Source organism: Kogia breviceps, chromosome 18 (assembly GCF_026419965.1).
Source record: "Kogia breviceps isolate mKogBre1 chromosome 18, mKogBre1 haplotype 1, whole genome shotgun sequence".
Taxonomy (NCBI): Eukaryota; Metazoa; Chordata; class Mammalia; order Artiodactyla; family Physeteridae; genus Kogia; species Kogia breviceps.
The window spans coordinates 974,797-985,258 of record NC_081327.1 but is presented as its reverse complement, the minus strand read 5'-3'; the positions used below and the strand labels follow the sequence as shown (position 1 = coordinate 985,258).

Here is a 10,462-nt window from a genome sequence, read left to right as displayed (position 1 = left end):
TCCTGCCGGATTACGTGTGTATGATGCTTACAGACTTGGTTGTACAGGAGTCCTTCTGCCAGTTTCCAGTTAGTTTTCAGTGAAGATTGTTCCACCGTAGATGTATTTTTGATGTGTTCATGTGGAGAAATGAGCTCATGTCCTCTTACACTGCCACCTTGATTTCCTCTCAGCTGGGCCATAATGAACAACCAAATGAGAAATGAACCTGTATTGTTTGGAGGACAAAAGGTCATTTCCTTCAACACCAGAGACTGACAAAGGCTCTCTCTTTGCCTAAGCTTTAGTCAGACTCCTCTGAGCGTTATTTCCCACAGATCTTGGTCTTTGACCCATCCTTGCAGGGTCTGCTTAGCCAAGTTTTATCAAGACATCTGCAAAGCCCGCTTAGTAAGAGTAACTCCCTCAGTGATATCTGATCAAACACCCATTTCCCATCCTCGATATCTGACCTCTATGGCAAGATTTTTAAGTTGGTTTAGCAAGAACACACCTTACCCTGTTTTCTGTTGGTAATTTTCCATCCACTGACCCATTCACTCTACTCCTTGGTTCTAAATCCTCAGCTGTCTTAAAATTGAACTCAATATATCACCTATATTGTCAGAAGCTTGACACCTATCCAAAATATTGATAGTTCTGAATAAAGAATTCCTTACCATTTTAACAAGTGTCAGAATAAAATTTTCCCTTAACACTGTTAAATCCATTTCAGTCAAACATAAATCTACTTTCTGTAGACAAGGACAGAGTATTGGGAGGATCCTTACAAACCACCAAAAATGGCACCTAGGGAGCCACCTGGGCGCTGAGGGACTTGGATCACACATGTACCCTCCACAGTCCTCTAAATCCATAGGAGGTATTGATAATATCCCCATTTCAGACCTGAAGAAATGGAAGGGCTGAGAGGGGACTTCCTCAAGGTCACAACCCCAGAGGGTACTCAGACAGAATCCACGAAGAGGTCTCTAGACTCTGCAACCTCTGCTCCTTGCTGTGGCTGCTCAAAGGAACAAATGCTGTGAAGGTGATTTGAAAAGTCCCATTTCCTACCCAAGGAACTGTGGGAGGGGACCCAGGGTGTTCAGATGGAACAGGAATCAGAAAGGTAACAGAGGGCACTGGGGTTGTAGCTTAGGTGGTAACAGGCTGGGAGGATGTAGGGGCATTTATCCTGCAGCAAACGGACCATTTCTTGAGAGGAAACTGTGGCCCACATACAGGGTATCTTCTGCTCTGCTTGTGAACCCCCAGCAATGGCCTAAGAATTGGGATTCAATGTTAGGTCACCTGGTTCAGGTCACAAGCAGTCTGGTCACTGTAGTCCTCTTTCACTCCCCAAGCAGGTTTGGGGACTCAAAGAACACCTTGTCCATCCTGACACCCTCTGTCCCCTTCTCCCCAAGAGCCCTGCTCATTCCTTCCACCCCATGCTGATGGACAGGACTATCTTTTCACTGGGAACAAACATTGATGGCTTTCCTGTGAATGACCCCACTTATCTACCTAAGCTGCCCAGTGCTCAGAATCTATTATTATTTTTCCCATTTGTGAAAGGAGGGGTCTGCAGTTCAGAAAGTTTGAAGGACTTCCAGAATGGCATTCAGCTGCCATCGCTTTGATGAGAGTGCATCCTCTACACTGCACAGGTGCACTGGCTTCTCTTCTGCACCTCCCTGCACAGAATCTATCAGCTGTGTCCCAACCATGAACTACCCACACCTCACATCTGCATCCACACCAGGGCCTCCAGCTCCACCTCCCCCAGTGTACATCTCTCTGCAAACACCTTCCCTTTTGTGAAGCTGTTCACAGGGACAGCAGCACGAACCCAACAAACCACACAGGGTCTTCAGCATCGCCGCAAATATGACAGGTACCTCCACCATATGCCATATGCAGTGATTTGTTTCCAAGGTCGTGTCCGTGTTCTTCATGAACCCACTTCAGAATGTGCCTGGGTACAGATTGTCCTGGTAAGTATTTTGAACCCTGTGAGGGTCCCTGAAGGACAAAGAATGTCCACTGCAGCACTCTCCCTGTAACCAAGGCTCTTCCTCTTAACCCCCTCACCCATCTCCTTACTGCTTCTCCTACCCACCAGAAAAACATAAATCACCGAATGATTGCTAATCAGCAAGAACGTGCCCACATCTCCTCAAGACTCACCCTTGACAAAACTTCGTCCAAATGCTAAGGGCTGAATGCAGGCTGACACCTCACATAAACCTGTAAAACCCCACCCCAAGTCCTTTGCTTGATAAAGCTGCTCACAGGTATGAATCTCCAGCTTGTAACAAGGTGGTGACCCAGTCCCTGAAACGTACACCATCAGTGCATCATCAAACTTGCAGTGATGTGGGAGAGGCTATTCCTTCTAAGCCAGTCTGCACCCACCTCATCACATGGATCCACTAGAACTGTGTGATTGTGTGTGGCCCACATGCCAGAATGTTGAGCATCCCTATCACACGCCTGTCCCACAATCTACCTGGAGTGTTTGTGTGGCCACACCTGCCATGCTGGGTCAGCATCTCCCATTTTATTTTCCCAAGAATGTTTCATTTCTGTCACACATCTTTTGTGCTGTGGTACATGAGCTTGTACATCCAGGCTGCACTGAAGGGTGTTAGCATTCAAAAGCTAACACACTGTTTCCCTAGTTGTGCTGATATGCAGTAATATTTAGAATACTTTCATGTGCAATAAAGTTACCAGAGTTATGTGACGGCTCTTTTATTTTAGAAATACATGCTAAGATATTATGTATTCAATGACATGATACCTGGAATGATAAATTTAAAAACCACTATGTACATGATGTTACACAAGCATAAAAATGTGCACGATATGATAAATGACCTAACATACGGGTAGGATCCAACAGTCATTCCATTTATATAAACATTTGAAAATAGTCGTCACAAAAGTAGAATATGTTCTTGCACCAGTAATTTTTAAAAAATATTTATTTAAAAAAATATTTATTTACTTGGCTGCATAGGGTGCTAGTTGTGGCATGTAGGACTTTTCATTTCTGCGCCCGGGCTCCGCTCTAGTTGTGGCACGCGGGCTTAGTTGCCCCGCGGCATATGGGGTCTTTGTTCCCTGACCAGTGACCCAACCCGGGTCCCCTGCATTGGAAGGCAGATTCTTAAACATTGGACCACTAGGGAAGTCCCTTGCAACAGCAATTTTAATGTTGAGGATGAGTTTAAAATGGCAGGAGGAAACTGGTTTCAGGGGTGTGCACAAGTATCAGAATGTCAAAATGTACATTTCAAATACTTTCAATTTATTCTAAGTCAACAATACATCCATGAAATGATTCTTAAAACAAATATGCAAAACCTGTCACTTTATAATCATTCTACTATGGTAACTACATTCTTAAAATTATTTGCTGCTGCTGAACCTGTAAGGTGGAAAAAGTATACAATGGTGGCCTACTGGCAATGCTTCCCAACTCCATATTCGGTGACATTATGTTGGCAATTTGACATTAGCTATGGTGGGAAATTGGCAAACACTACAAAACAGGGCTTAATTTACTGTGTAATTGAATGTCTGGACTTAGGACTGAGGTAGCATAAGTTAATAATGCAGATTTATCTTAAACATGTATAATGTATGTAGTCATTACATCATGCATAGTAAAAAAATTGAGGAAAACATGAGAACCTATGCTTTCACTATTCCAAATTACAATTACATTCAGAAAAAAGTCACTCACATTATTGGTGAATGAGTGAAATCTCACAGATGTCTTTGTTGTTTCCCTGATCTCCTATTTGTCAAAAAAAAAAAAGAGAGAAAATAGGCAAATCTCACAAAATAAAAGTAGGCAAAAGATAGGAATAGAAATTTAACTAGACAGGACACACATTAAGTCCTGGTTAGGACTTAGTTTGCATGATATGAAGACAAAATGCTAAGATGCCTAGATGTTTCAACCAACACCTGTAATACAATAGAGTTACACTTTGAATGAGTTAATGTGAAAAATTATATGTAAATATAACTTCTATACATTTTGAAGTATGGATTTTTGGTTATACTTCAAGTTTGTTGCTAAAAATATTTTAAATAACAATAAACATATGTGAAAATGAGGGCTGAACACTCCATTGTCTTCAAAAAAGAAGGGCGAAGTTGAAGAGCTAAAAGCAGAGGTGGTTTTTGATCTTCTGCTCACTCGCTGTTAATTGGGAAGAAGGACTTTATTATGGATCTCAAACTCTTCATCTGTGAAGGAATTATCTTTCTGCTTCCTCTGTTCATGGGTATGAAGTGAGCATTAAATGCAATAATATATGGGAATGAATAAAGAGCATTTTTTGAGAAAAAAACACCTCAACATCAAGAATCCTGAGAGATGGGGCTTCCCTGGTGGCGCAGTGGTTAAGAATCCGCCTGCCAATGCAGGGACACGGGTTCGAGCCCTGGTCTTGGAAGATCCCACATGCAACAGAGCAACTAAGCCTGTGCGCCACAACTACTGAGCCTGCACTCTACAGCCTGCGTGCCACAACTACTGAAGCCCGCATGCCTAGAGCCCGTGCTCCGCAACGAGAAGCCACCACAATAAGAAGCCTGCAAACCGCAACGAAGAGTAGCCCCTGCTCGCCGCAACTAGAGAAAGCCCGGGCACAGGAACGGAAGACCCAACGCAGCAAAAAAAATAATTAATTATTTTTTTAAAAAAAAGAATCCTGAGAGAAATGCAATTAAAATCATAATGATTTCATAGTGCCATTTTACGGTCTTCATTTGAGATGTCCACCTGCATTAAAACTTAGCTTTTAAGTTAGGTTGGTCAAGTGTGGGTCCCAAAGAAGGGTGGGCAAGTTCTTGCTGATTAACAATCATTGTTTGGTGACTTACATTTTTCGGTGGTGGTGGGGGAGGATCACTGAGATGATAGGTAGAGGGGTTAGGAGGAAGAGCCTCGGGTACCAGGCCACATGAGGGCCACAGTGGACATTCTTAGTCCTTAGTGTCCCTCACACTGCCCAGAACATGAGTGGGTCAACTGCATAATGGGGCAACAGGGACATCCTGATGTGGGTTTATGAAGAAGATGGACAGGACCTTGGAAACGAATCACTGCATATGGTGGTGGAGCCCATGTCAAATCTGGGGTAACACCAATCACCCAGTCTATAGTTCCTGGCTTAGTGCTGTTGTCCCTGTGAAGAACTTCCCAAGTGGGAGGGTGTTTCTGGGAGATGTGCACTGGTGGAAATGAAGCTGGAGGCCCTAGTTGAGATGGAGATGCCAGGTGTAGGTGGTTCACGTTCAGGACACAGCAAATGGAGGCCCTGCTCGGAGGGGCAGGAGAGAAGCCAGTGGATGGGTGCAGTGTGTAGAGGAACCACTGTCATCAAAGGCTTAGCAGTAGTGAGCCCTTGTGGAAGTCCCTCAACCTCTCTGGGCCGCACACACCTTCTTTCACAAATGAGAATTATAATAATCGAATCTGAGCACTGGTTAGGATATGTAGATAAATGGGGTCACTTACAGAAAAGTCATCAATGTTGGTTCCCAGAGAAAAGATACCCCTGTCCATCAGCATGGGGCTGGGGTATGAGTAGGGATTAATAGGGTGGGGGAGGGGTGGTTATGGGAGCGGGGCAGAAGTGTCAGGATAGAGGTGTTCCTTCAGTCCCCAAAACTGGTGTGTGGGGGTGGGGAGAAGTGAAGTGACCAGACCCTCCCCGTATCCTGAACCAGGCAACCTGGCATTGAATCCCAGATCCATGTCCATTGCTGGGAGATCACAAACAGATGATATATTCTCTCTGTGCCTCAGTTTCCTCCCTAGAAAGGGTCTATTTGCTACATAATAACTGCACAGGTTCTTCCCACCCTGTTACCACCTCAATTCCTCCAACATAAGTGCCATCCACATTTGCTGCATTCATAAGGCCTTTTCTGCACTGTGAACTCTCTGATGTTGAATCAAGTGGTACCTTTGGGTGAAAGATTTATCACATTCCTTGCACTCATAAGGCTTTTATCCAGTGTGGATTTCCCTATAGATACGCAGAAGCTGTCCTTAACTAAAGGATTTCCCTCATTCGCTGCACTAATAAAGGCTTTCTCCACTGTGAACTCTCTGATGTTCAATTAAGTTCCACTTTTGGATGAACGATGTATCACATTCCTTGCATTCATATGGCTTTTCTCTGGTGTGAATTTTCCAGTGGGCAGTGAGGTACTTCCTTTGGCTAAAAGATCTCTCACACTAGCTGTACTCAAAAAGCCTTTCTCCACAGTTAACTCTAGGATGTGCAAGGTATCTGGACTTGTGGGTAAAAACTTTTCCACATTGGCTGCATTCATAGGGCCTTTCTGCATGTGAACTTCCTGGTGGTGAATAAGGTTAGTTCTTCGAGTTCAGGCTTTCCCACATTCTCTGAACTCACAAAACCCTTCACTAGTGAGGACTCTCTCACCCTGAACAAGTATTTCTGTGTGGCTGGAGGCTTTCTCGCCTTCTCCCCAGCTGTGATGACCTTTTCCACTGTGAAAAACAGCTTCACACTCCTTACTGTTGTTCAGTTTCTTCCTGGTATTAGTGACCTGTTTCTGAAGTCCAATTTTGGCTACTAATTCCTTCCCAATCTCACTGTACATAGAGAGATTCCCTGATGCATAGACTGTGCAGCTCTTCAAAAACGAGGGTCTCCCCACATCACATCAGAAGGGTTTCTCTCTGATGTGCTGCTTCTGGTGCTGTTGAAGGTTTGCAGTGAAATAGAACTGTTTCCCACATTCTCCACATGTGTATGCTTTCTGTCCCCTATTTGTTCCTTGGTGTTCAGGCAAGTGCAAAATATCTCTGAAGACTGGGACACACATCTTACAGGGCTGGGGCTTCTCAGGAGACAAACCTGTGCTGGGGGTCCTAATCTGTGACACTTCTTCTCCAGATACATTCTGTTCAGATGGTGTCTCTTCATCCTCAACTCCACGCCAAGAACCTGAAAACAACTGTGAAGTCCATGTTGAGTTTGTTACGGGGGAGTGACACCATCACAACTGTACATCTGATACATGAAAGAATGAGTCCATGGGATTGTGTTCAGGAAATGAAGTTGGGGTCAAATTGAGGAAGCAACTGCTCTGCAGTATTGGGCCTTAAGGTCACAGAATTGAGGAGGCCTCACCAAGCACAGGAAACAAGGACTGGATGTGGCCCAATGGTGAAAGGCATGTTCTACAATTCACTCCTCTCAATAGCTTCTGCCAGGAACAAGTCTACTGGTGACCTGTGATTCTGTGCACAAATGTATGTCCAGGCCCCAGAAAATCTGAATGCAACAGGTATCTGGTGTTCGAGGAATATTACAGGATACCTATGTGTTTCAGGACATAAACAATGTCAGTAGGTATTATGCGGAAAACAGTGAGAGGACCACATGAGATAAGTGACTTAGAGAGGTGATAGGGAATTAATTCCAGGCTGGAATCAGAATAAAAATGAGAAGTTGTAGAAATGACAAGTTGGTAGAATATCAAGAGTGGAGAAGGCAGGACATCCCTGGTGGCGCAGTGGTTAAGAATACGCCTGTTGGGGCTTCTCTGGTGGCGCAGTGGTCGAGAGTCCACCTGCCAATGCAGGGGACACAGGTTCATGCCCCGGTCCAGGAAGATCCCACATGCCGCAGAGCGGCTGGGCCCGTGAGCCATGGCCGCTGAGCCTGCGCATCCGGAGCCTGTGCTCCGCAACGGGAGAGGCCACAGCAGTGAGAGGCCCGCGTACCGCAAAAAAAAAAAAAAAAAAAAAAAAGAATACGCCTGTCAATGCAGGGGACATGGATTTGATCCGTGGTCCAGGAAGATCGCACATGGCACGGAGCAACTAAGCCCGTGTGTCACAACTACTGAACCTGAGCTCTAGAGCCCGCAAGCCACAACTACTGAGCCTGCATGCCACAGCTACTGAAGCCCACACACCTAGAGCCCGTGCTCTGCAACGAGAAGCTACCGCAATGAGAAGCCCATGCACCACATGGAAGAGTAGCCCCTGCTCGCCACAAGTAGAGAAATGCCTGTGCGCAGCAATGAAAACCCAACGCAGCCAAAAATAAATAAATTTTAAAATAAAAAAAGAATGGAGAAGGGACAAGAGAAATGATTTGTGGCCACTGGCAATGACACTCAACCAGTATAGGTTTCTGGAATGACTTGAACACAGACCTGATATGAAGCTCTTGCAGCTGCCATTCATCTTGGCCATGCTACCTGAGAGCTCTTTTTGCTGAGACCAGAGTCATGTCCATCCCGTGAAACACCAAGAACTCTCCACCCCCAGTTCAACAACTACATGGGAGGTAAATGATACAAGTCCTAACAGAACAGTAGGACATGTGAGTGGCCAACATTGGCCCAGAGGAACTCAACACACAAAAAGGGACAATATTTAAATACTACAAAAAGAAGCTCCAATGGAGGCAGAGGGAAGGATGTACAACAGATGGATTCCATCTCCTCACCTAAACAATACCTGTACTTACAGAATCTAACTAATGTAACTCTTGGAACTCTGGAGTCTATTAAAGTCTATCTATTGAAGATTGAGAAGACCTTAAGTTTATATCTCATGGTGATATCACAGGTCATCACAGCTGGGGATAAAGCAAGAAAGCCTCCAGCCACACAGATATACTTGTTCAGGATAAGAGAGTCCTCACTAGTGAAAGGTTTTGTGAATACAGTGAATGTGGGGAAAGCCTTTAGCCAAAGCCAGTACCTCACTGTCCATAGGAAAATCCACACTGGAGAAAAGCCTTATGAATGCAGCCAATGTGGAAAATTTTTTACTCATAAAGTCACTTTCCTTATACATTGAAGAACTCAAACTGCAGGAAGGCCTTATGAGTGCAGTGAATGTGGGAAATCTTTTAGCATAGGACAAAACCTCAATACCCATAGGAAAATCCACACTGGAGAAAAGCCTTATGAGTGCAGGGAATGTGATAAATGTTTTATCCAAAGGTGCCACTTGGTTCAACATCAGAGAGTTCATCGTGGAGAAAGGCCTTATGAATGCAGCAAATGAGGATGGCACTGGGTTTGGAGGAGTTTGGGGTGGTAACAGGTGGGAAGACCCAAGTGTAGTCACCGAGCAGCAAATGGACCATTTCAAGGGAGGAATCTGAGGCACAGAGAGGGTGTGTCTTCTCATTGTGATCTCTCAGCAATGGACAGGTATTTGGGATTCAATGTCAGGTTGCCTGTTTCAGGACAAAGGGAGTCTGGTCACTGTAATCCTCTTTCCCTTCCAACCCAGCTTGGGGACTCAGAGAACACCTAGTTCACCCTCTGTCCCCCCTCCTGCTCATATATTACATGCCATACTCAATGGCCAGGACTATCCTTCTACTGGGAAACAACATTGATGGCTTTCCTGTGAATGATCCATTTACCTACCTGATAATGTCTGGGCCTGCTACCTCCATGTCAGAGCATTGCACCAGGTTTAGGGCAGCCAAGACTAGAGAAAAGACCTTGAGACGTAGAGGCCCTTGGATCCCAGGGCAGAGCCCAGGTGGGGCTGCATCCACCATTGTTGGCACTTACTTCACTGGGACATCAGAAGCAGCCCAGATTTCTGAGGCTAGCTGCTTGGCCACAGATCACCTACCCACCATACATGTAGAGGAACCGCACAGGCCCTGCCTTCTCCCTATGGAGCAATGCCAAAACAGAGCAGAAGTGCTAGAGAGGGGACATACTGATCAGCTGTGAGAGACCAAGGGTCCTGTCCCCAAGGCAGGGCAGACAGAGGTCTGACTGTGACTGCCTCACCATGTGCCCCGGCCCAGGGCACCCCTGCCCAAGCCAAGCAAATGCTCCGTGGAGCACTCTGTGACATAACTCAGAGAAATATTTTTTTAGATCTGTCTCCTAAGGCAAAGGAAATAAAAGCAGGGAATTCCCTGGCGGTCCAGTTGTTAGGGTTCCGTGCTCTCACTGACGAGGGCCTGTTCTCAATTCCTGGTCCGGGAACTACAATCCCACAAGCCACACGGAGTGGCCAATAAATAAATAAAAGCAAAAATAAACAAATGGGACCTAATTAAATTTAAAAGCTTCCCCACTGCAAAGGGAACCATTGACAAACCAAAAAGACAATCTATGGAATGGGATTAAATATTTGCAAATGATGACTGACAAGGTGTTAATATCCAAAATATATAAACAGCTCACACTACTCAGTATCAAAAAACAAATAATCTCATCAAAAATGTGTAGAAGACCTGAGTAGACACTATCCCAAAGAAGACATACAGATGGCTAACAGACAAGTGAAAAGATGTTCAACATTGCTAATTATTAGAGAAATGCAATCAAACAACTATGATATATCACCTCACACCTGTCAGAATGGCTGTTAGCAAAGAGTCTAAACATATGTTGGAGAGGATGTGGAAAAATAGGGGACCCTCCT

The 10,462-nt window shown here is 44.9% G+C and overlaps 1 pseudogene; it reads right to left on the bottom strand.

The window, feature by feature from the left end:
• Positions 1-5,923: 5,923 nt before the first annotated feature.
• Positions 5,924-8,248, bottom strand: LOC136793065 (zinc finger protein 211-like; annotated as a pseudogene).
• Positions 8,249-10,462: the final 2,214 nt, after the last annotated feature.